The sequence below is a fragment of the Malaclemys terrapin genome, chromosome 1 (assembly GCF_027887155.1).
Source record: "Malaclemys terrapin pileata isolate rMalTer1 chromosome 1, rMalTer1.hap1, whole genome shotgun sequence".
Taxonomy (NCBI): Eukaryota; Metazoa; Chordata; order Testudines; family Emydidae; genus Malaclemys; species Malaclemys terrapin.
The window spans coordinates 127994421-128020283 of NC_071505.1; the positions used below are offsets into that span (position 1 = coordinate 127994421).

General features: G+C 41.0%; 1 protein-coding gene across 1 annotated transcript in view; it reads left to right on the forward strand.

Moving 5' to 3' along the window:
* Positions 1–25863, forward strand: part of BORCS5 (BLOC-1 related complex subunit 5) — a 120610-nt gene that overhangs the window by 21674 nt on the left and 73073 nt on the right. The window lies entirely within an intron of this gene.

Sequence of the window (25863 nt, forward strand, 5' to 3'; positions counted from 1 at the left end):
GGGAAGGACGTGGGCTGGAGCCGGCCCTGCCGGGGACAGAGGTGAGAACCCCAGGGACGGGACGGGGCTGCAGGGAGAGTCGCTCCTGCTGCAGCCGCTGGGGCATGGATCCCAAATGCCCCGCGCCTGCCAGACTAGCCCCACGCCTGCTGCAGCCGCCGGGGCCAGACTTGCCTTGCGTTATAAACGAATTCGCGTTATCACAGGGCGCGTTATAGCGGGGTTCCAGTGTACAACTGAGTGGACTTATAGGCTCTAAAGTTTTATATTGTTTTTGAGTGCAGTTATGTAACAAAAAAAAATCTACATTTGTAAATTGCACTTTCACGATGATAAAGAGTTTGAATTACAGTACTTTTATGAGGTGAATTGAAAAATACTATTTCTTTTGTTATTTTTACGGTGCAAATATTTGTAATAAAACTATTATAAAGTGAATACTGTACACTTTGTATTCTGTGTTGTAATTGAAATCAATATATTTGAAAATGTAGAAAAACATCCAAAAATAGTTAATAAATTTCAATTGGTATTCTATTGTTTAACAGTGCGATTTAAAACTGCAATTAATTGTGATTAATTTTTTAATCGCAATTCTTTTTTTTTTTGAGTAATCACGTGAGTTAACTGCGATTAATTGACAGCCGTAGTTAAAATGTTTTGTATGCATTTGATTTGAATATTGAAGTCTGAGATAATGAATTCTGTAAGTGGAACATCTCTTTGTAAAGGCTTGATCCTGGACTACATGTCTCAGTTGCTAGCTCTCTTGCCAGAGGGTCATAGTTTCAAATCTCTTGCTGTGTCTTGGGTTTATACCTAGTGCTGATGCAACATTGTGGGCTCTGTTTAAGATGCAGTCCTTCAGCTGTGACATTGAACTTCCATTGGACTTTTATGAATAGGCATAACTTGACTTCTATATTTGTGGGGGCAGCTCCAGTCAGGCCAACGGGGCTGGGCATCGGGGGCAAATTCCATGTCTGCCTGAGGCTTGCAGGTAATGGATGTCATTTGAGAAATAGCAGGGTTTTGGAATGGGAGAGGGAGGCTGCAGTGGCAAACTGCACAAGAAACAGGCAAAAAGACACTTTGATCTAAAGAACCCAAAATGCTTCTGGAAAAGACTGTGGAGATAACACTGGATTTTTGGGTACTGTTGCCTTTCTATTTCTATAGAAAAAAGCCTTGCATACTCAAGGCTACCTGTCAGCTATTGTTACAGAGTGCATAATAGCAGCTTCACTTGGCTGCTTCACTTGTCTACACAGTGAGTGCACAACCAGAGCATTATTCCACAAAGAACAGTGACGTGAGAGCACCTGTTTCACAATGACTAGGTTATAAAGTACAAAAATGGAACATAATGTAATGTCTTCCAATTGCCTATTGTACTGGAGTAGTATTTGGAGTAGATTTTAAGGCCCTATACAGATAGAAGACAGAAAGAAGGGTTAATGATGCAGGGAAATCTGAGTCTTTCTTCCATTTTATCAGTCAAAAATGAGACACATGTTTCAGAGCAAAGCACGAAACACTAGTCTACACTCTTGGATGTGTTGTTCAGTGCTTTTTTATAGCTGGCCTGTATTAAGACACCCTACCTCTAGAAAATGTTAGGTATATTCTAATTCAACAAAAAGCAAGGTTTTCGGAATGAAGGCTGCAGTTCTGTTTTTAAGGCTGATTAAATCCTTGACAGAATAGGGATATCACTAACAATCAGACAGAAATAAGGGACTGCAGACCTGCATTTCCGCCTTGCAATGAATTACTTGAGAATCCTAGGTAGTGAAGCGTGTTTAATTTTTCACCCTTCTATATCAACTTTGAAAGGCTTGGCCCACCCATGTGAAAGCCACAATAAAATGGTATGATATTTCAACAGCTGCATTTATTGCCTTTGAATCTCTCTCTATTCTGCGCTATGATTGGGACAACACATCCCAAGCACCCTCTAATCTCTTCTATTAGGGAAGGCATGTATATTTCATGCTTCACTAATGAAATACATCAGGGCTGTTTAGGTGCAGCATTTCAGCTTTGCTCCTACATTTCCTGTCTCTTCATTTTGTTCTGACATCCATGTCAAATTCTCAGGGCCGGCTCCAGGCACCAGCTTACCAAGCATGTGTTTGGGGCGGCGCTCACTCGGGGGCAGAGCAGAGCCGCAGCGGGCTTGCCGCCCTCCCCACAGCGCTCCGGCCGGTCGGAGAGAGCGGGGCTGCGGCCGGGCTCGGCACCCTCCCCTGCCGCGCTCCCCGCCGGGGGGCGGGGGGCAGCAGGAGGCTTTTTTGCCTGGGGCGGCCAAAAAGCCAGAGCCGGCCCTGCAAATACTAGTACAGTAATTCAAATTGATATTATTTAGCAAACATTCAACCAGCAGATGTCACTATAATACAAAAAGATGGAATATGAAAACATCTGGAAGTATTCTTGAAATTATACATGAAAACTTTCTCTTTTAGGAGAAAATGAAAGTGTGTCTTTAACAGTTTGCAAGTTTATATTATTTTTACTAAGCTACCTTGGCCTGTGCAGCCAGGTTGGTAACTGGCTTTGATACAAGTTAGTTCCTCCTATGTCTAAGACTTTTTACATAGGCTGAGCCTGCTGCATATAACCAAGACATGACTGATTTTAGGATCAGTCAAGAGGGAATGGTACGAAAACAGTACTCTCTGTGACAGTTGTTCAGAAATTGGAATCTGCAATGTTCAATATAGGAGTCTCAGACAGAAGACTTTGCATTAATTTTCTCTTCCATTGTTGATACCCTTATTATTTTTGTTTATTAATCATACTGGTGTTTTAATATAATGATACAGAAGATTATTGGTGCTTAAGGCATTCAGGAAACTTGAGTTCAGTTTCTGTCTCCACTTCAGAGTTCCTGTGTAACTTAGGGCAAAGTTGCTTTAACTTTCTGTGTCGCTTCCCCATCTGTAAAATGGGGATAATATTTCCCTACTTCACAGGCATATTGTGAACATAAGTACATTAAAGATTGAGGTACACAAGTACTATGGTAATGAGGGTTATGTAAGTACCTTAGATTAGATAATAGCTCTTGCAAAGACTTATGCCTGTAGTTTTACATGCTGTGAGTCATCCCATTCACTTCTGTAAGTCTACTTGCAGGGTGTAGAAATAGGCAAATGCATAAATCTTTGCAGAATCAGAATATAAGATCTCAGCCTTTTTTTCTAAGGCTATTTTAACTGAATAAAATGTTCCTCCATCTCTAGTCATCAGACACACCTAGTCAGCTTGAAGTCCAGTGCTCTGCTAATTCCTGTCATTTACGTGTGCGCGCGCATGTGTGTAATGTCAAGAAACTTCATCTCTGTTGCCTTAGAGATGTCATAAGGACATTTTTATCCAAAATCTGTAATACCCAGCAGAAGCCCTTCTACTTCACAAGAGATTTATATGCCTATCTTTCATTAACATGTTAGTGGGAGGTGTATACTAGAACATTCAGGCATCAACTGGAGAAGTATGCTCTTTATTACAGGCTGTCCAAACTTTGCGCCACCAACAGCTGGATTGACAATTTAGCAAGAATTTGAGGTTATACCTAATTTGCATATAACTGCTTGATATACATATGCAAAACCTTAATACTTGCTTAGACTTGTCTTCAGTGAGACGTTAACGGAAATATTGTGTGTGTATGTGTGTTCACAATGTGCAATTGGTTGACTTGCAGGTTTTGCTTTTTAAGAATTCCTGCTTTTGGTATAATCTGACTAGAATTGCTCAGGTCCCTCCTTAAAACTCACTACTTCTGCAAAAAGAACAGGAGTACTTGTGGCACCTTAGAGACTAACAAATTTATTAGAGCATAAGATTTCGTGGACTACAGCCCACTTCTTCTGCAAAGCCTTTCTAAACTAATTCCCAAGTTAGGGGCAGGAGGGAAGTTCTGTTTAATGTTAACACCTCTTCCCCCTCATCCCCTTTCCAAAATGAAACAAAAACAAAACAAAAACAAAAAAAAGCCAAACCCCTTCAACAAAACACCCGGTCTCTCTCTCTCAGATGATCTGAGCTTCCCAAGAGCAGTAATCTCCTCTTCCTCCTGTCTTTCCTGCTATCTCTCTTCCAAGGAGTTATCCTTTGTGTCTTGATTTAACTTAGAGTACAAGCCCTTGTGGAAGGCTGCCTGCAATAGCAGGGGACTGGATTTGATGACCAAGGAGAGGTCCCTTTCAGTCTTATGTCATATTGATTTTTTTTTTTAACTCAATTCTGACCACCTCAGAATAACTATTGTATATACTCATTCATAAGCCGAATATTTTTGGTAAAAAAGTGACCCATCAAAGAGCGGGGGTCGGCTTTAAATGGGTCTACACCAAAATTTGATGATTTTAAACTCTATGGAATCATTGAATTAAATATCTAATACTTTGTCATTTTGTTTATCTGGAGCATCCGCAGGCATGGAGCCCCTCAGCTCCCTGTAGCTGCGGTTCGCCGTTCCCAGCCGCTTCCCGCAGCTCCCATTGGCTGGGAACGGCGAACCGTGACCACAGGGAGCTGAGGGGCTCCATGCCTGCGGACGCTCCAGGTAAACAAAACATCCCGACCCGCCAGTGGCTTATCCTGATAGCCCTGTAGCCAAAGTTTGCCGACCAATTTATTGACGTCAATACTGCAGCTTTTTAAAGTTGCAAAGGCTTTGTTTAGTGGACTAGATTGGTTTGAAATTTATACTAAAAGAGCAGTGCTGCAGATCTGCATGACATTTGACCCATGCATTTCACAAAATGCTACACCTTCCAAGCCGGTCAGAAACATACAATGAACGATAGTAGTATAGCACAGGTGTTAGTCCACTACTGTGTAATTTGATCTCTTTATGCATTTCTACCACTGGACCTCATAAGTCTTGAGCCAGTATGAAAATATATCGTGCAGAATCGATGAAATCTCTAATAAAATTTAAATGGCCTGTTATCACCACAGACATGCCAATCTACAGGGCTGCTTTGAAATAAACAAAGAACTATAATAATTTGACAGTGATAAAGCAGGTGACAGTCCTATATAAAGTCCTACAAAATCTGAGGAGTGCCATTCACAACTACTGTAGTATATACTGGATTTTTTTCAAGCATTCTTTTCCCAATGTGATCTGCTTGTATGTTGAACCATTATAAGGTTGGCTTCATCGTGGCCAGTACGGGAAAGAAGCACCTTTAAGTTGAAGAGACTGTAGAAACCCTGTAGTAATATTCACTCAGATGTGCTGCAGTGGCTAGCCCTCTGCTGTTAATCAGCTTGGGTGCACCTGAAAGGATTGTGATAAGAACTCAGCCACACCAATAACAAGAGACAGATGTTGCTGTACATGTTGTTATCTCATTTTTATAATGAGTTTTAAATAAAAATCAGTTAGGCATTTAAAACATTGCTTTATTTTTTCCAGGGCTTTGGAACTGTGCTCCGGCTCCGCTCCAGCTCCAGGCAAAAACCTGCACCTCCACTGCTCTTTTTTTCTCTTAAATAACACAAATCCCAACCAATAAATGCTGGAGATTTGTTGGTGGAGATTCGTTAGTAGCTCATGCTGGCTTCTTGCTAAGAAGACATGTCAGAATGTTCATCTAACTGAAGAAAGAGAGTGGCTGAATATTCTTCAGGGGTTTATCTTTTGTAGTATCCTTTCCATACAGTATTCTTGACAGGTTTCCATCATTATCTAGCACTGGCAAAACTTAAATTTAAGCAGAAAGTGGGGGAAAAAAAACATTCACTTCTATATGTTCTCTAGTAAGATAACTAAGACAGAGGGCCAAATTCTGCCTTTCAAAATCACTCTGATAAGTTGAGGCAGAATTTTATTTTTAAGAGTGACAAAAGCTCTACCAAAACAGATGCTTTGAGAAGAGCATATGCCTCTTCCATTTCGCACTGTATATTAAGCCTTATTCTTATATCTCAAAATATATAACCAACAGTAAGCAGTTAATCACATAAATGGTTAGATTGTATATTCAAATACAAGCTTCATCTCCAAATAGGAGATTGAGTAGAATACCTACACTGTTTGTTTGTTTTTATTACCTGTTGTCTGGAGATGTTGCTATTGTCACGCTGTCTAGAGTGGCTCACAACTGTGTGTGACAATGTCAGGTCAGACTGTCAGAAAATAAGGCAGGCTCCCCAAACTGGTGGTATATTTTATACTTAAATTTCACCAAGTAATAAATGTGCACTCCTGGATCACTATACCTGTCTTACCATGGAGCCTCAAACCGTTCCCTTACGCACTCCAGCCTATCCTGTTTCCCAGACAAATTGGACTTAATAGTAATGGTCACATAAACCAGAAATCACACCACATCAGGTTACTCTCAATCCCATTGATTAGTCACTTACCACAGATCAATTTGGTACTCTGGATCTTACACCATAATGAAGATGATGCCACACCCCCACAACTGAACACTTTAGAAAAGCTTCAAAAGAAAAGGACTTGGAACAGGGATAGGGATCACAAGCTGCAAAGCAAGTGTATTTTGTGCCTTGAGAATCTGCAAGCCTGCTTGCATCCTCAGTCAGGGTGAGAGATTGTTAATTCAAATCCTATCCTTCTAGTATATTAAGTTTAGTTTGCATTTTTGTTTATTTACTAGGTGATCTGCTTTGATCTGTTTGCTATCACTTATATTCACTTAAAATCTATCTTTTGTAGTTAATCAAATTATTTTGTATTTTAATCTAAACCAGTAAGTTTAGAGTGAAATGCTTGGGAATCTTAGCTCAAGGGGCTGGGGCTGTTGCATTTCCTCTCCATGTTGAGGGAGGGGCGAACTCTGAGTTTATTCTGTATAAATCCCTGTGCAGTGCAAGATGGTACAATTTTGGGGGGGAATGTGTGCCTGGGAAGCTGGGTGCTATCTTGGCTGTAGTCTCTCTATTGTTGGTTCATGCAGTAGCTGGTTAGAGAGCCTGCATGTACAGGCCTGTTGCATCTTACGCTGGGGTTACGTTCCACAGTCAGTGCGTAAAGCGAAAATCGCATATAGTCAAAATTACATTGAGCGTAATGGCGGGCGGAATCGCCCGCACTACAGGTACAGTATTAAAATTGTTTTTTTTCTCTCTTTTTGTTTTGTTTTTTGTTTTGTTTTTGCCGACCGCGTAAAGCTGAAATCCCGCATGTTAAATGCGCGTAAGATGCGACAGACCTGTAACTGCAGCTGGGTGTGTCCCTATCTGTGTGAATGCTGGTGGAAGTGTAGGCCTGGGAACCGGTCTGCAGCTTGTCACAGTAGCAGTGTGAGAGGGAGGAGCCCAGACTGGTCAGTCAGAAGGCTCAGTGGTACCCCAGTTCCAGGTGGCACCCCAGGGGGAACCCATCACAGGTAGCACTCTTCTTTATTTACGTTTCCAAGGTTCTAGTCATGTTTGATGGGTAATTTAATTACAGGGATATATACAGTGTAAAAGGTAATGTAATAGCAAACAACAATCCTTCATTAGTTTTCTTGAAGTTTACACATCGAGTAGATTCTCATCTTAACACTCTCTCACACTTTTGGTCTAGAGTTAACTAGTTAAAGGGATATACATAATATAATGTGACCGCAATCAACAGGTTATAGCTGAATGAAGACAATACCATTAACATTTCCTTTGAACTAAACTAAACACACAAGTGAATTGCCCTGATCACATTACAATATCTTTTGACGCTCCTTTGAGATGAGTGAATTAGCCTGCGACTTTGTCCTGAGCTGGTACCAGGGTAGACAGTGTCACAGCTGTGAATTCAGAATTTATTGCAAAGCTGGAGCCTTGGATGTCTGGCAGGGTGCTATTAAAATTACTCTCATTAGTCTATTTGAAATTTTCCATTGTTTTGCATTCTCTCTGCTACAGGTCTCTCTCTTCAGTGTCCCACCACTAAATGAGACCTTACATTGGATATTGAGCTGAGTGGTGAAGATGGAGGTCTTGTTGTTGTTCTTAAGTTCTTCCCCAAATCTGTGTAGGTTGTGTTCATTGAAATCTTTCCCAAGCTTCGAAGCATGTGGATGTTTGGTGGCAAGAGGGAACAGGTCACTGTATCAGCGATACCCAAGCTTTGCCCAACCTAGTGTTATGCTTGCAACTTGTCAGATGCCCAGATTAGTACAAAATAGTATTGATTGCACATATCTTCTTCTTCAGCACAGAGGTGGATTCCCAGCATGCAGTCACTTTGATCAAGGTGGAGCATTGCATACTGGGACCTGTATTAAAGATGAGCAGGAAATTGGGCTGTATTTTGGAATTCTGGACTGCATTTGGTTTATGGGATGAACTTCAGCTACACTGAAGTTAGATAAAGTGCAAGCCCTTGGACTGCTATTCCCGGTTCCTCCAATCATTTATTTGACATTTTATCAATATAACTAAACACAATAACAAACACAAGATCATAGGTTAATCTTCACTGCCTGCAGCAGGTTTTGGCTTGCGTAATTTCCTAATAAAGACAACTGGGGATGAGAATTAGACTTGGGACCAATTTAATATATGAACCACAAATCATTTCAAGGTTACAGATGGCTATTCTGATAAATGAATTTTTCACACTGTGAATCTAATTAAATTAACTGTGATGCCTGTAAAGACACATTGTCATGCAGTTATTTTGACTGAGACACAGCATATCTTGATAGTTAACAAAAGAGAAGAGTTCAGTTCATGTCTTAAAATTAACTTATTTAGTCTTTCATAACTCACTGACTGTAATGTGGTATTGAGTATTGACGAGTTGGTAGATTAGTATATATGGTAAGTAGAAGACATCTGTCTGCTTCTGGCTGTACCTCTTGGATTAGTCTAATAGTATTCTCTATTTTTAAGATCTGGATAGTACCGCATCTGTTGATATCAGTGTAAACCAATAGTTCTCAAACTTTTTTTTCCGTAGACCACTTGAAAATTGCTGAGGGTCTCGGTGGACCACTTAATAATCTTTCCAAACGTTTTTATACCATTAGCTGACTATTGTAAAGACTTTGGATAAAAGTGCTATATAAAAAAAAACCCTTAATAATAATAAACGTTTTTTTCCCTACAAATAAAAGTACAGAACTCATATTTTAATATCAGTTGTCTTACCTTTCTAATGCGATGGATATACCCTCTCTCCTGAGCTGGGGCTGGTAAGGAGGGGGAGTGTCTCCCTCTCTCCCCCACCGCAGCAGCCCCCACAGAGCTGAGGCTGGGAAGGAAGGCTCTCTCTTCCTGGCAGCCGCAGCCCTGGAGCTGGGGAAAGTCACCTCTGTGTATGTCTGTGTGTGGGGGTCGAGTTATGCTAGGAACACTGAAAGAAGAGTTAATCTAAATGACAATTCTAACTTTTTTTTCCCTTAAATTTAATAAAATTAAGGGGAAATTGATGAGAACATCCAGTGTGGAATCAACTGTCACTGGATGTTGGCAAGATGACTAGTCAGGATTATAAAGTGGTTATGGAGGCTTAATTTGCTAGAATCTAGAAATTTGTGGAAGGTGGGCAGGGTATTTGAAAACATGGTTCTGTTGAAGCTGGCTAACTCCATCTTATGTTTTCTGGCTTTGTAGTGTTGCATTGCATATAGGTTGTTTCTCATTCTAATTGTACAAAATACAAAAGTTGCTGATCAATATTGCAAATGGGTGACTTAGTATTTGGTAATTATCAAGTATCGGTGTCTGTCTGTCAGAGTCAATATGCCTAAATTTGAAGGCAGTGATAGGAAACAAGCAATTGAATAGAGTGAAGTAATGAAAACAGATACATTCTTCTAACATAAGAGTCAAGAGTTGTTAAGTAGCAAGATAGAAAGGATTCATGCTCCTTTCAAAAGTGAAGAAAATCTATTTCTTTTATTCTTCAAGATCAAATATGTGATTGAATGAAACTGTCTTTTCTGGAATGGAAAGGAAGACATTGAGTTTAATAATCCTGCAGGTGTGACATTTTTTATACTATCAAAGTTGCTTGCTGAGGACTGTAAGTCCTCAGCATCAGCTTAATTCAGGAGCAGCTGCTGCTCATTTTGACACCCAAGAAATGGCAATAATTAGTCACCAGTTATGCTATAGAAAGAACTGAATGGGAAAGGCTTGAACTTGATGATGGGAAAGTTGCAACCTTCTTTTATACTAACAATATTGCCTTCAGTGTAGCACCAAGCTTGGAGCGGGGAAGAAATCGGATTTCCTTTTCATAGGAGAATCTGTGGTGATTTTTAATATTTCCTGTTCTTAAATGTAGCAAAACCAAAAATTTCTTCAATACCCTGCAAAACAAAAGCTGACCTTCTCCCCTCCCACTTCCAATCCCCTCCCTCCCACTTCCAATCCCCCCAAAGTAATTTCAGGACGACTGAAACGTTTTGTTTCAATATAATCAAAATGGTTTGTATTTTATGTTATGTACAATAAATTAAATTGAAATGAAAAGTAATTTCAAATGGAAAATTGAGATATTCCATTCTGAAAAAGTTGAAACAGGCTGTCTTGACCTTGTCACTTTTTCTGTTTTACTTTTGAAATGAACTTTTGTTGAAATTGATGCATTTTCTCTAAACATTTTGCTTTTGACAAATCACAATTTTCTGAGGGGTGGAATGGTGGGAGTTCTATCAGAAAATTTCTGACTAGCTCTAACCAAACTGTCAGGTTAAAGAAGCAACTGGAGTCCTTTACCCTGGATATACTTTTCCAGATAAACTAAAACTTGCAGGACCACTACTGCAAGTGAAGAAAGGGGGACCATAAGGGTATCATTATGATTATGTAGTTGTAGTCTAACCCCCTGCAGAGCACAAGCCATAGATTTCATTCTGTGTCTGGTGACTTAAATGGTTCACTTTAACTCGTGGCGAAGCTAGAGTTTGTCTTTTTTAGAAAGACATCCATTCTAAGACATTACTTAGTAATTTGTTCGAGTGGTTTAACTACCCTCACTGTTAAAATTTTGCATTTAATTTAAAGGTAAAACTAAAAGAATCAGGACTGTCACTAATGCAAGGTGGTTGGTCAACATAAGAATTGACTCCATGGTCACAAGTATCATACACGGGGAAAGTATTTCTATATAACGCTATAGTGTCTATATCTGAGTGACAAAAAACACAGAATATTGTGTCCAAGTTGAATGGAAAGTGTGGCAAATCATGTAAAGAAGATGGCAATGTAAAAATGAATGGCTTAGCACTAGCATGCAAACTACTCTGTCAATTTATTTTTTATCAACGAACACTTAATATAGTCACGTAGGACTAACTGGAGCATCAAAAGATCAGAGCAGCTTCATGTTTCTGGAGTAATTACATTTTGCATGTGATAGACATCAGTAGGCTAGCAAGGAGGTTCTTATGAAAGGCTAGCCTGGCAAGAACCAGTCCATGTGCTGTAGTTGCGCCAATTTTGTTGCATCAATAATAATAAAAAATAAAATAAACCAGCCTACTACACATCAGCAGACCTGCACAATGAATCAACAAAGGTGCATGGGATAGACTGTAGGTCAGTCAAAGATAGCACTTAAATGTCATCCCACAGTAACAGGAGTGATGTGAATAAAGTAATCTCCAAAGAGAGAGATTCTGAAGTGGATAGGGGAATAGATTCATCTAGCAATAATATTCAGATAGCACGAAGTACAAGAATGGAGAGACTACAGGGTCGATGCTTGGCTCGTATAGATTGTCTTAACTCTGGGCATCAATGGAGCTGAAACAATTTATACCAGCTGAGGTTGTGCACCTTGGAATGTATATGAAAAACATGCCATCTGAGTACAAGTGGTACTCAAAACGGTAAGTGTTAGCATCCTATGTGTTTGAGGAAAAAAAAAAAGGACCTAAGCCAGGAACATTCACCAAACCAATCATGAGAAAAAGTTAGATGGAAGCTACAAACCACAGGCAACAAATGTTTAGAAAGATAGGACTTCAATCAAGAAACTGTCTTGGATACCAGATACTGAGAAGAAGTTGAGATAAAAGCATCTTTTGATCCATTGTGTCCAATTCTGCAAACAAGTTCAGTAGAATCCAGGCAGATGATGGTCCATTCGATTTTTAACTGTAATAAGATCATTATACACATCTTAAATAAGGCAGTTTTTCTTTTGAATGTACTGCTCATAACATTGACTTAAGGGGGTCAACCTCAACAAGGAATTATGGGAAAATGTAATTCACATTTGTGCATTCAGGACAAAGACTAACACAAAAATCATTTAAATATCAACTCAGATGTATTTCTTAAAAAAAACAAAAAACAAAGACACAACCAAAACCAAAAACCCAACAACCTAGAACATCTTAAAGCACCAACCAATTTAAACTCCATCAGAAAAACAGCAGACAATAAGAAGTTGATACTAATATGACTGACTACTCGTACAATTTTAAGGTGATAGAAAGAAGAAATAGGATAACTGTCTCACCAGAAGAACAAAAAATACAGTAATTCTTTTAGGGGACAATTGCTGCACTGGCAGGAGCAGCCTAGATGACCTACTACGGCCTTTTCCAGCTCAAATATTTTATATAAATCTGAGTTACCTCAGACCATAGACTCAGATTTAAGTATGCAAATTTAAGGCATCATTTTCTAAAAGTCATTTTTCATAAATAGTTTGTTGATGAGCCCATAAAAATGTATTTTTGGCTGGAAAAATGCAAGTTGTGGAATTGGGTGGTAATATCTTGATAATCTGATAGCACTCTGCCTACCACCCCTATCAGAGACTGCCACCAGCTGCAACATAGGATGGACAGCCTTGAAATTAAGGCCAAGCTGTTCAACTTTAAGAATCATTGTTTGGTCCTGAGTGTTCTTGACAGATTTTTCAGTTCACTGGCTGTTACTATGATTTTTCCTTATGTATTGGTATCATAAAAACTTAAAAGAAAACATCTGCTCCGATTCTGGCACTGTGCTGGTTATTAGTCAGAACCTTTGCAATAGGAGTCATGCTATCACCGTGTTTAAAATTAATGAAACACTTACCTTAATGGTTCTTCGGTAAATATGTTACCAAACTAGATTCAGGCCTCCAGAAGGGGAAGAAGAAGTTCTGCACCATCACAGAATTTATTGGGTGACTTAGCCTTCAAGGCAGATGTGCCCACTTTACTAATTGTTTTAGGATTTCAAAAATGCTGAGGAGGTGGGTCCTAAAGGAATGAGATGTGTGACCCCAAAGTAGGGTGACCAGATGTCCTGATATTATAGGGACAGTCCTGGTATTTGGGGCTTTTTCTTATATATTACTCCCCACCCCCCGTAGTGTAGACCTAGCCTCGGTGTGTGGATGCTCTTATTTTGGAATAAAAGCACCTTATTCTGAATTAACTTTAATCTGCTCTACCCTCTACATTTAGCTTAATCCAGTAGATTAGGTTAATTTGGAATAAGGTGCTCTTATTCTGAAATAAGAGCATCCACACCGTGAGTTAATCAACAATATTTAATATATTTAAATTCACACCATACTTTATTCCAGATTGATGTTCATATGTAGACAAAGCCCTTAGCCTGTGCTACCAGGTTTAAAATGATACTCAGCTGTGTATGTTTGTTGACAGTTTACTGCTGCCTATGTCCACCCTTTCTGCCTATACTGACAAAGTAAACTTATTTTTGTCAGTGTTCTTCAGCTGGTCGTTTTATCTCTAATATGTACAGGTGTGCACATGCACACATATGGACTAGAAGGGATGGCTCAGAGTTGAGTGACAAAAATGTTTTGAGAGATGTAAAGATTTCTTTATACTGGAATTGTTCAGATATGAGATGAATAAGAGAGGGATATGATAGAGGTTTACAGAATAATGAAGAATATAGTGAAGATAAATCAAATTCTCCCTACTTACCATTTCTCATAATATGAGAACAAGGGGAGATTGACTGACTATATTGAAAGACAATGAACTTAAATATTTTACTCACTTTTATTAGAGATCTTTGAAGCCAAGATCTCAATAGGTTTAAAAAAATTAGATTTTTTGTATGAATAATGAGAACATCCACAGTTACACTAGATTAAATAAAAAGATTTTTAAAACAGGTAAACCCTAATATTTCTACATATAAACCACCTACTAACTTCTGCTATGGGCAGGTTATTCAGTAGTTGTTCAATGTGGAAATTCTTGCACCTTCCTTTGAAGCAGCTGCTACTGGAAACATTTGGACTTGTGTGTTCTATTATAACACTAGTCAAAATGATAGTTTAAATAAAATGTTTTTGTTGAATTGGCATTTTTCTGATGGAAAACTGATCCCCTGCAAAATTTTTGACCAGCTCTTCTCTATGTGGGTGTGGGTATGTGTTTAAATGGGCTCAATCTTTTGTTTGTTCCTTTGACTGCACTTATGTAAGGAATAATATTTACTTTGCAATTTTGCCCCTTACCTTTCTTCACCGGTCTCATTCGCTGTAGTATTTGCTGACACATGTCCTTGTTACAGGTGACTCAACAGCTAAATGGGTGCTGTCTTCTGCAAAGCCGTTGAGAAATAGATAGGTTACAGGGATTGAGTGAACGCAGTTGGCTTCTTGGATGCTGCTATTCTGTAAGCACTACATGTCAGCAGAACAGAACACTTTAAATAAATAAATAAAAGGCCAGAAATTTGAATTCCGTTCCTGAGCCCAAAAGAGAGGACTTCTGCCAAAAAGTCCTACTGCAGTGTATCTTGGCCTAGTAGTCTGTTATATTTTAAAGTGCACTTGCATTCACTGTGATAGTGAGACAAGAACTATTTCAGTTGGATGAAATGCCATCTCAATCCTCAAGGACAAATCTACCCCTCTAATTTCTGGATATCTGTTTTTATACATTTCTTGCTTTAAGGTGAAAAAAGCCATCCTGCTGGTAAGAACTTAGATAAAGCTACATTGATTAGAATGTAGTAGTTTGCCCAGAGCCATTGCTTCGCCAGTTTACGTTCTCAGCTGTGAGACATGTTCTCTTGAGGTTAAGCCATCACTTGCTCATTCATGTAGAGCTTCTTTACAGGTGTCTTTCGCGCCTATGAGCCTCACTCTGCTGCAAATCTGGAACTCCCTGTAGCTAGTATTTTTCTATTTTGTTTAATATGGCAGAGTAGGTTCAACAAATGTGTTTAATCATGCAAAGGAGAGATCAGAAAATTTAATTAAGACTTTTTAATTTGTTCAGTATTTCACCAGGGAAAAAGTCCTTAATGTGGAATTAAGGTTAAGAACAAATATGGGTAACTTATTATTTTATTTCTTAAATAGTTATTGTAAAAAAAACAAACCTGAATTTCTAATGGTCGGTTAAGATTAAAATTTAAAAGAAAATCAAAGAAATAAAAGGATGGAAATCAATTAAGGCAGCCAAATTACCACAAAAAGAAAGGGAAAAAACATGGACCCTTGTCATGTTTTCTGCTGCTTTACCATGTGTAGCAAAGGTCTGAAATGCTTGTGTTTGTTCCTGGTTGTTGTTTCCTATTTGTTCTTTATATTAGCGGTTCAGATCTTATCTACCTGAAGGGACTTGTCCACACCACAAAATTTCACCAAGTTTGGGTTGTGAAGAATAGTTAGTTGACCACAGTCCAAGGACTGTAGCTAACCCTAGGACAAATCATGTTCAATATCATGTTTGCTAATTGTGGTTAAATCCTGGTCCCACAAGTGAGTCCATCAACAAAATCAAGGAAGACCAGACTTGACATTTCTGAAACTTCTGACTTAATAAACATGCAGGGAAAATGGGTTGCTTATAATAATAAACCTTCAAGATCTTATATACCATAAAAGCAATAAATAGGCACAACCCTAACATTTTTTTCCATGTCAGGTCTCCTTGAGCTTTGCTCCCCAAGACACACTCTGGATGGAAAAAACCAAACCTGAAACAATCATAGCCAACCAAATCCAAAATTGCCTTATGTCTAGTTGAGAGTACTACTTCAGAGTAGAGGCAAGGAAGTAGTAATACTTCATTAAACATCTCTGATATTGTTTGCAACTCAAAATTGTAGATAGTACTCAATTACCTCCATTATACAAATCTCAAATTATGAAGAATCCAAGGGAGGTGACAAAACTGATCAAGGGATATGAAAAATACTAGCCTTCTGAATAAATGCTAATGAAATCAAATATAGACAGTTGGTGAGGACATAAAATTGTTCTTATATATGTGTGAAAGGGTAATATAAAGGTGGGGTGGGATCACTTACTCTGTCTGACTCTAGTGTCTCAAGGTGCAACAGCTGAAACTAAAAAAGAAAGTATGGTGAGTTTTAAGCCCCAATCCTGAAATGTACAATATGAGAGAAGGCAAAATACTAGTGAAGTGCAATGAGAGTTTGGTTTGTGCTAGGACTGCAGGATTGATCCCTTGAAGAGTAATTGTATGGTTCTTATTCGCTCTGTTTAGCGTGTTCAGTATGTATTTGACCTTTGCTGCTGATCGAGATGTTGCCAAAATCAAGTAGCTTTCCATTTGGATGGAATCTTTTAACAGAGAGGCGATGGGGACAGTTTGATGCCTTTTCCAAGGGAAAAATAGGACCTTCTGCATTGTAGCTGGGGTTTGGGTGAATTCTGCAATGTGTGCCCAACAAGCTAGTCATATTGCTTTAGATGAAATAATGCCCTCTGTCTACTGGCAGCACTTGCAAAGCATAATTAGTCTCAGTTTTAGGTGATACTCTTGCAGTGTATATTAGCCGCCTCAGGTGAACTGCCTGATCATAAAATCAAACAAAATACATTTTCACTAGCTGTTTTTTTTTGTAGTGTATGTAGAAAAACAAAATTAAACTTTTTTTTAGCTATAGCTGCAACTGTTCTGAATGTCAAAGGCTATAATATGTATTAATGATTATTTTCCCAGGTCATTAAGTATCCTGTTTATTGTTAACAGATCTTTATTCCCCAGATAGGTATGCAACTTGACATTCTCATTAATGAGAAATTATCGATTTTAATTACTTTCAGGCTATGACACCAGTGTGGTATTTTTTGGGATACAAGCTCATTGTGTTGAATAGCAGACTGTGAGATTTTTATTCTTGACATTTGCCAGGACAGTATGGCTCATTGATGCACAATTGCATGAAAGGGGAGAGCTAGCACTGGTTCACATCATATGCATTTTACTTGATGAATATCAAATGGCTAGGGAATGTTCGACTGTGAGAGAGTGTGCCATGAATTCAGGCAAACACTAGAAAAATCTACAAGAGTGTCTACTCGCAGTGAGTGTTTAAGAGTAGAATGTGGACACTGAATAGCTTTCCTGGTCCCTTCATCTGCATTTTCTTTGGCCAGCAGAATAAGTTAATTGCTTCAGGGGGCAGTCAGTCTTGCACATTCTCTTTTCACATCTGTTTACTGGGCTGCTAAATGAGATTTCAGGCCCTCTGGTCACACCAGTTACTCTTGACAAATGTAAACATGTTCAAAAGGATTAGACAGTAACTTTTTTAATAAAAACACAGAGGCTCAATACTTAAGCGAGGAAAGTGACTGTTGCATTGCTCCATAATTTGATCAACCTAATTAGACTGTGGAACTGATTGCCACAGGAAACTGAGGCCAATAATTTTGCAAGATTAAAAAAGGGAAGGGACAATTATGTGGATAGCAAGACTATCCAGGGTTGTCATAATTTGTGATAACGAAATTTGGAAGGGAAAATAAACCTCATGCTTTGGGGCTTATGCCAGTCTTTAATGATTAGAAATCAGGGTGAGACCTAACATAGAGTTGGGGATAGATTATCCCAGATCTGCCTACTGTGGGATTGTTTCACCTTCTTCTGAAGCATCTGATACTGGCTATTGTTGGAGGCAGGGCATCTGGACTAGAGATGGCTCTCAGGTTGGATCCAGTATTTTGTAGTTCTTATGTTCCTAAACCTACTTACTGAATGTGTAGATCAGTAGTAATTTCAAAATTTTTGGACATATGAGGCAACATATCAGGGTTTGATTTGCAGTGTGGTGCCCAGCTGAGATCCCTAAACTTTGTCTGAATTGAAGTCTACAGGGTTAAACTTCCAGACTGTGTAACAGGACCCAAAGATATCTAAAAAAGCATCTGTTTCTGTTGTAGTATAAATGACTGAGCGCACATGCAGGCTTATTGGCCAATATTTTGGAAGTCTTAAAAATTACCTTAGATCAGTGGTTCTCAACCTATTAATCATTGCGGCCCACATGTGTTACTTAGGCCACAGGTTGAGAATCAGCACCCCCACACACATACTGCTATGCCCAGCTCCCCCAGCCCAGAGACCCGTACACAGAGTGATGCCAGGAGCGGAGCCCCAGTGAAGGGGCCGAGTGGCAGGGACTCTGGATCTTGTTGTGTGGGGCTGGGCAGCAGCCTCGATCCAACCCCGCCGCCGGTCCTGATTCCCACTCCCGCCGTGTGTGGCCAAGCAGCGACCCTGACCCTAAGGTTGTCAACCCTCCCAGTTTCACTGGGAGTTTCCTGGAATCGGGCCTGATCTCCCGGAGGCTACTGATGCCCAATTGGGAGATATTAGGTGCTAAAAGTCCGGCAGGGCTAAGGCAGGCTCTCTGCCTCCCCTGGCACTGTGCGGTTCCCGGAAACGGCTGGCATGCACCTACGGCCCCTGAGGGGAGGATAGGGGGTCTCCACACACTGCCCCTGCCTTGAACACTGACTCCGCAGCTCCCATTGGCCGGGAACTAGGACCAGTGGGAGCTGCGGGGGCAGTGCCTGCGGGCAAGGGCAGCATGAGGACACCCCTGATCCCTCTGCCTGGGAGCTGCTGCTAGAGGGATGTGTCGGTCGTTTTCGGGAGCTGCCCGAGGTAAGCGCTGCACCCCTCCCACACCCTAACCCCCTTGCCCAGCCCAGAGCTCACACCTCTCACCTTGCACCCAAACTCCCTCCCAGAGCCCACACCCCCTCCTGCACCCCAACTCCCTGCCCCAGACTCATCCCAGAGCCCCCTCCCACACTCTGAACCCCTCGGGGGCCCCCCCCACCTCCCAAGCCCAGAGACTGCACCCCCTCCCGCACCTCAACCCCCTGCCCCAGCCTGGTGAAAGTGAGGGTGGGGGAGAGCGAGTGATGGAGGGAAGAAGGGGGCCCTGAGTGAGCGGGGGGTGGGGCCTCGGAGAAGGGGCAGGGGTGTGGCCTTGAGGGAAGGGGTGGAACAGTGCAGAGGCAATAGAATTTAGGATTGTGCGATTAGACAGTTGGCAACCCTACCCCACTTGCTTCTGGACACCAAGTGGCAGCCCTGACCCTGGACCCTGCTGCAGGGGCTGAGTGGCAGCCCTGACCCAACCTCTGCCACTGACCCCCGCCATGCGGGGCCGAGCAGCAGCCCTGACTCCGAACCTTGCTGTGTGGGGCTGGTCTGCAGCCCTGAGCCTGCTGCAGGGGTCCGCCCTTTAGCACACAGCTGGGCTGCAGCTGTGTGCTAATTAGGCCATGGGTTGAGATCCACTGCATTAGATGATAGTTTGGCTTAAAGTGGCAAATGCAAATAAATACCATGTTAAAAGTTCTTTGTCTTTAAATATTGTGACACTTCTCTTCGGGTACCAAGAACTGTGAGCCACTGTTACCCTCTCAGCCTCAGTAAATGAGAGTTTTGCTGCTGCTAAGCTATGTGCCAGCTTTCTGACACTCCAGCTTGTCTGCCTGGCTAGCAAACTCTACAGCAGGGGTTCTCAACCTTTTTCTTTCTGAGGCCCCCACAACGTGCTATAAAATCTCCATGACCCACCAGTATCACAACTGTTTTTCTGCCAGGGCTGGCATTATGGGGTAGCAAGCAGGACAATTACCCAGGGCCCCATATCACAGGGGTACCCACAAAGTTAAGTTGCTTCGGCTTCAGCCCCAGGTGGCAGGGCTGGGAGTCCTGGGCTTCAGCCCCACCCTGTGAGGCTTCAGCTTTCTACCCTGGGCCCCAGCAAGGCTAACACTGGCCCTGCTTGGTGGCGGCCCTGAAACCTGCTCGCGGACCCCTAGAGGGCCCTGGACTCCTAGTTGAGAACCTACAGGACTCTGGCAGCCCAAACATTTGTCTTGCAGGTAACAACCAGTGAACCCCAATTCCTGAGGTCTCCAGAGAAGTGTCTCTCTGCAGTGTCCAGTCCTTCTCCCTGGACACTTGCAGGGGTTATTAAGTTCGCTGCCTCCTTAGAGATAGCATGCACATCAATCTGTTAGGCTAGCTGAGTATTCACTCTCCAGTTTAATATACAGCACTGGGATGATTTTGTACTAATAAACTTATTCTTGGTTTAACAAAGAACAGAGATTAAGTGATAATAGGTAAGGATGAAAGAGATGGGTGTGGTTAAAATTAAAACAAAACACCCTTTCTAGTGACTAAACCTTAATTTCAGCAAGTTACAGTCTTTATCTAAGCGGGTTTCTCAACTATAGTCAGATTCCAGCTATTATTGCCTCCCAGGTCAAGAGGATCCTCCTTTCATGAACTCAAAGGGTGCTGTTCTCCTTTGTCCCCACAGATTTCTCCCCAGCTAGAAAACATGAGTCTTTTTAAAAATTTGGATTGATATTGAAAAGATTTACAGTTACAGGAGAAAAAAGTTCAGTAATTTGAACTAATTTTGAGATCCCACAACATACCTGAGGTCCATTCCTTCCCTCATAATAAGCAAAAGTTATGAGGATTGGCAGAAATTGGTGTGTTGAATTATAAACCTTGTTATTGCTTAGAGGAGAATTTTCAAATTTTAATTTGGTTATTGTTTTTAAAAGTCTTCTTTCTGACCAAGAAGGAAGCGATCCAGTCCTTAATAATTAAGCACTGTGAACCTAAACTTCCCAACGGATTTAAATATTTACAAGAAAGCTATATGAAGAAATGTCAGTTTTGTCCTATGAAGGTCATGCATGTTATGTTCATGTTTTTATCACAGCTTGTTCTATTTAAATTGATAGTCATCGGCTTTGTGGAAGGTAAAAACAGGTGATAAGATGTTTTATCAGTGTTCCTGCTGAGCTAATTAGTCCCTTTAGACAGTGTTGCAGTGTATGTGTTACTGTATGTCCTGAATAAGTGTTTGTTTTGTCCATGAGTATACAGTATAGATAGCTGCAGTAAAATAATTCATCACCTCTCCTATTACACTGGAGTTTTATCTGGCTAAACGGGCAGCTCCGACAAATTCTGTTGTCTGCATAAACTGAGACAAAACAACCCAAGGCTGCTAAGATGTGTTGGTAAGCAATCTAATTATAGTGGCATTTAGCCTGTTATAATCAAGCTCATTTCATTATTTCTCTGTTTCATATTTTTGTGATGAAACATCCTATTTCGAGATGTTTGAAACACATGTAAAAATATGCTGTGAACTACAATTTGGTGGGAAAAGGTTTAAGCCCGGAAATGAATAAAGCTGTGAAAATTGCCTGAATTTCTGTCGGGGATAGGGAAGATGTGTATTTTCTCCATTGCCTTCCCTTTTGCAAAATGGTAAAATAGATCTGTTCTCTCCCTTTTTTAAAATTAAATTACACTAGCCTCAATGCAACAAATTGAGATTGCTAGTTTCAGATGTATTTTTGTGCTCCTGTAATCTTAAAAACATTTTCCTCCAAACTGAACTCTTATAAGGCTGTTTTGTGTGTGGGAAAAACTTCCCTATCTGAGTCTCATGGCTTTCATGTAAGAATTCAGTGGTAACAATTAATGCACTCTGTGTTTTAAAAATAAATAAATTTCCGGAGGCATTTCTTCCATAAACAGATTTAAAGACCTGTTCTTGGATCAATTCCCCCCTCGCCTTCCCCGGGGAGCTTATGTGCATAGCTGCATCCCTGAGGTAGGCCTTGGCTACACTCGCGGATTCACAGCGTTGCCGCAGCAGCGCTGTGAAGCGCTAGTGTAGTCACACCGCCAGCGCTGCGAGAGCTCTCTCGCAGCGCTGCAAGTACTCCACCTCTCCGAGGGGAATAGTTTGCAGCGCTGCGAGCGAGCGTGCAGCGCTGCAGGGGCTGATTATACTGGCGCTTTACAGCGCTGCACACTCTGCGCTCAGGGGGGTGTTTTTTCACACCCTTGAGCGCAGCAAGTGCAGCGCTGTGAATTGCCAATGTAGCCAAGGCCGTAGTGTTGCATGTCCAGTTACGGCATCACATTGTCCTTTCCATGGCAGCCCAATGTGGTACTGGTTCCCCATATTGTCTATAACCTGACAGTACTTGGGGACAAGCAGCATAAAAATACCAAAGGACAATTCATGAAGTGTGTGTTTGTGGAGCTGAGATTTACGGGAGCAGCCATTTGAGAGTGGAGGAGGGAGAGAGAATGTTCATTCACTTAGATGGCTGCCTACTAGTGTATCCCCATTGTCTTTCTGAAGAATCAAATAGATTAATTTACTGGGCCTTCTGCTCAAGATTATTTATTTGTATTGCCATAGTCCCAGTCATGGACCACCATTGTGCCGGGTGCTGTACAAATGTGTTTCTGCCAAACTAGCTGGTGGCTCTTGTTTTAAATAAAACAAAAACATTTATTTTTACAATTTCAAATAGAATGTGATGTAGAGCAGTGGTTCTCAATGACCAGACCATGGACCGGCGCCAGTCCCTGACATCTCCCTGACACAGTTTAGGAAGGCAGCAAGCTGGTCCCTGGTATCAAAAAGGTTAAGAGACGCTGATGTAGAGCATATGAGATTCTGAAGATTTATATCTGGTAATTCCTGTGCTTCTGCCTGAAAAATGAACATTCTTCCCACCAGAAACTGTGTGTGTGATAAAATTGGTATCATTTTGCTGTTCAGTGAGATGCTTCATATGCCTTATGCAGCAGCCTTGTTCGGGGCTTGCTTTGGAACATACTCCTGCCTGGCCTTGATTGTAGTTGTTACCTGTACTAAGCATTTTCTGCCTGATAGTCTAAAGTACTGCTGCTTCCATTGACTTAAGTGGGAGCAGCAAGGGATTCAGTAGGTTAAAAAATCAGGTAATGAGTTCAGGAAACACTTTTGGTTGCATTATCAATGTTACAGAGGAGATGCTAAGAACACTTAGGCCAGCTTTTAAAAATCTGTTCTTCCCTGCAATGGCAGATGCAAAGGGCCTTATCTGTGAATGTGCAGGCACAATCAGGTACTTACTTAAATGTCGAAATGATATTAACTGCATCTGCTAAGAATTGTGGGTGTTAAAAAAAATAAAGAGGATGGGCTGTTGAAGCCAGTCTGAAAATCAGGTCCCTAAAATATTTTGACATAGTAGAAAAGGGAGGAAAACATTTTTTTTTATGGTCCGTGTTATAGATGGGGAGCAAATAATCTTCCTTGCAATATAGACTTTCTCAGTACTTACGGACATCAGTACAGGTGGTATGTGTTAATGATGATACTTGACAGTGATTGCTCCTCACTCTCATTTTAAAGGTAATTAATTTCTGCCCCGGATTAAGCTAAAAGGATGTTGTTTGTTGTTAAAAGCTGTTCTGACCAGCTGCAACCTTTTCATGAACACCAGAGGAGTCTGCAGGGCTTGTTTCCTGCAAGAGAGGAAGCCTGTAGGTGGATGCTACCAGGACTTCTCCCTTTAATTACAACAATCTAGATTCTTTCTTTCCCTTTTGGAGAGTTATATAAATTGATTTTTTTCACTCTCCACACTGGCTGAAGAAAATCAGTGATTCAGGTGCACTCTGAATACACTAGTTCTTCTGGAGTATGGAGGCTCATAAAATTCCTTTTGCTTAAAGTGGGCTTAGACACAGTGCTGTCACAAGTCAGGGAGAGTAAATGGCTACTCTTGGTCTGTTGGTTGATGATTAGGCCAGCTGGGAACCCCTAAATCCCTTTCTCAGCAGAGGTCAGGCCAAGCAGCTGAAATACCTAGGGCAGCACTGGTTGCCTGAAGGCAACTGGCTGATGGGTGCCTCAGATTTCTACCAGGAGCAGCCTAAAATGCTGAGGGAGAGAAAGGAACATCTTGTTCCTTTTGTCCTAATAATTGGGGCAGTTTGTGGGGAGTGAGCAGGGAGAAACAAAACCCCACCCTTAAGAAGGGAAAGAGACAGCCAGGAAGGTAGAGGGGAAGGAGCATTTATGGATGAGAAAAATCTGGGGTGCTGGTGGAGAAATGCCCCAGCGAAAGGAATAACATTTGGGATTTGTGTCTCCCCTCTTCTCTCCCCGCTTCCTCCTACCACTGCCTCTGAATGGAGCCTTTCCCCACACACTCCTACTCTGAGTAGGAGGCATGGGATGCGGGAAGTTACAGGCCTATTCATTTTTGGCTATGCTAAGCAATCTCAAAGAAATTCAGAAAGTATCAAGAGGTGTATAGGGTTGAACTCAGAATTGCTCTTCATTCTTGTTTTGTAGACTTTCTGCCTGCCCCCAGTATCGCTCTTTTACTGCTGAAAGAGAAGCAAACTGACTCCTGTTACAAAGTGTTTTCCTTGCTCTAATGTGAGCACAGTGGAATCTTTTAATTTTTTTATTTTATTTTTTTTTATTTGCAATGCTACGGTGGTCCCAGGTCTAGGAAATGTGGTGGGTTTAACGTATTGTGACTTGCACAAACAACAGGAAAGTATCCGAAAACAAACAGTGAAAACAAAACGCAGCCAGTAACCTTGTGGCGTTGGAACAGAGCAAATGTTTGTCAGAGTGAGATTCTACTGGACATCACTGAATAAGAATGAGTTGAGGTCACACTTGGCAAGATTGGGAGCTCATTCCCCCTCCCCCCCACCCGCCATTCAAACAGCACAACATCGCCAGGGGGAAAAGGGAGGGGAAAGAGGAAAGGGGAGAGAGAGCTGTTAGCTGTAAACTGAACTAATAAAAAATATATAAAAGCTTTGTTTGTTTTGTTGGAAGGAGTCTTGAGTCCTAGGACATAAATAGACAAAGGTTAAGGATGCGTGCGGGCCCCTCCTACACTGCAGCTATGAAGAACTGTACACAGATCCCTGCAGAATGTTGCATAACTGCTTTGAATCTTTTCCAGTAAAGAGTGCTGTGGACTCAAATCCTTACTCAAGCAAACCTTTAATGGGTTTTAATGGGAGTTTTTGCTTGTGTGACCTTTGGTAACTTCGGTGCTTTGAAAATTTATATGATGCACTCTGTGTAACTTGCATGTGCTTATTGTGTTAAAATGTCATTGCATGTTATATAACATAAGTAACACAATTTTAACTATAAAAAGAGATGCTAAGATGTACAATGAAACAAAAAGCATGCCATCTAATGTATAACATCTGAAAGCTAGGAAGTAGCAGTAATTGGTGTATTCTTCACAAGCGTACAGACAGTACTGTATGTGAATCTGACAGACAGCAGTGGATTTTAAATGTCCTCAGAAATGGGGTAGATTTGCTGAGTGAATTTAGGGGTGGTTTATTGTTAATTGTACTACTGTAGCATATAGGAGCCCTAGTCATGGAGCAGGACTCCATCGTGCAAGGTGTTGTACAAACACATAACAACAAGATGGTCTGTATTCTAATTATCAAAGGGGTAGCCGTGTTAGTCTGGATCTGTAAAAGCAGCAAAGAGTCCTGTGGCACCTTATAGACTAACAGACGTATAGGAGCATGAGCTTTCATGGGTGAATACCCACATGCATCCGAAGAAGTGGATATTCACCCACGAAAGCTCATGCTCCTACACGTCTGTTAGTCTATAAGGTGCCACAGGACTCTTTGCTGTATTCTAATTGCAAGTCGTAACTTGCTCCCCTTTGTTATCCTAACCTCCCTTCTCCTAGAAGAACATAAATGGATTGTTAACATATAATCTAAGGATTTATCTATTTGGAAATGTACTGTCCTGACTCCCTATATGGACACCCTTATTCCAGAATAA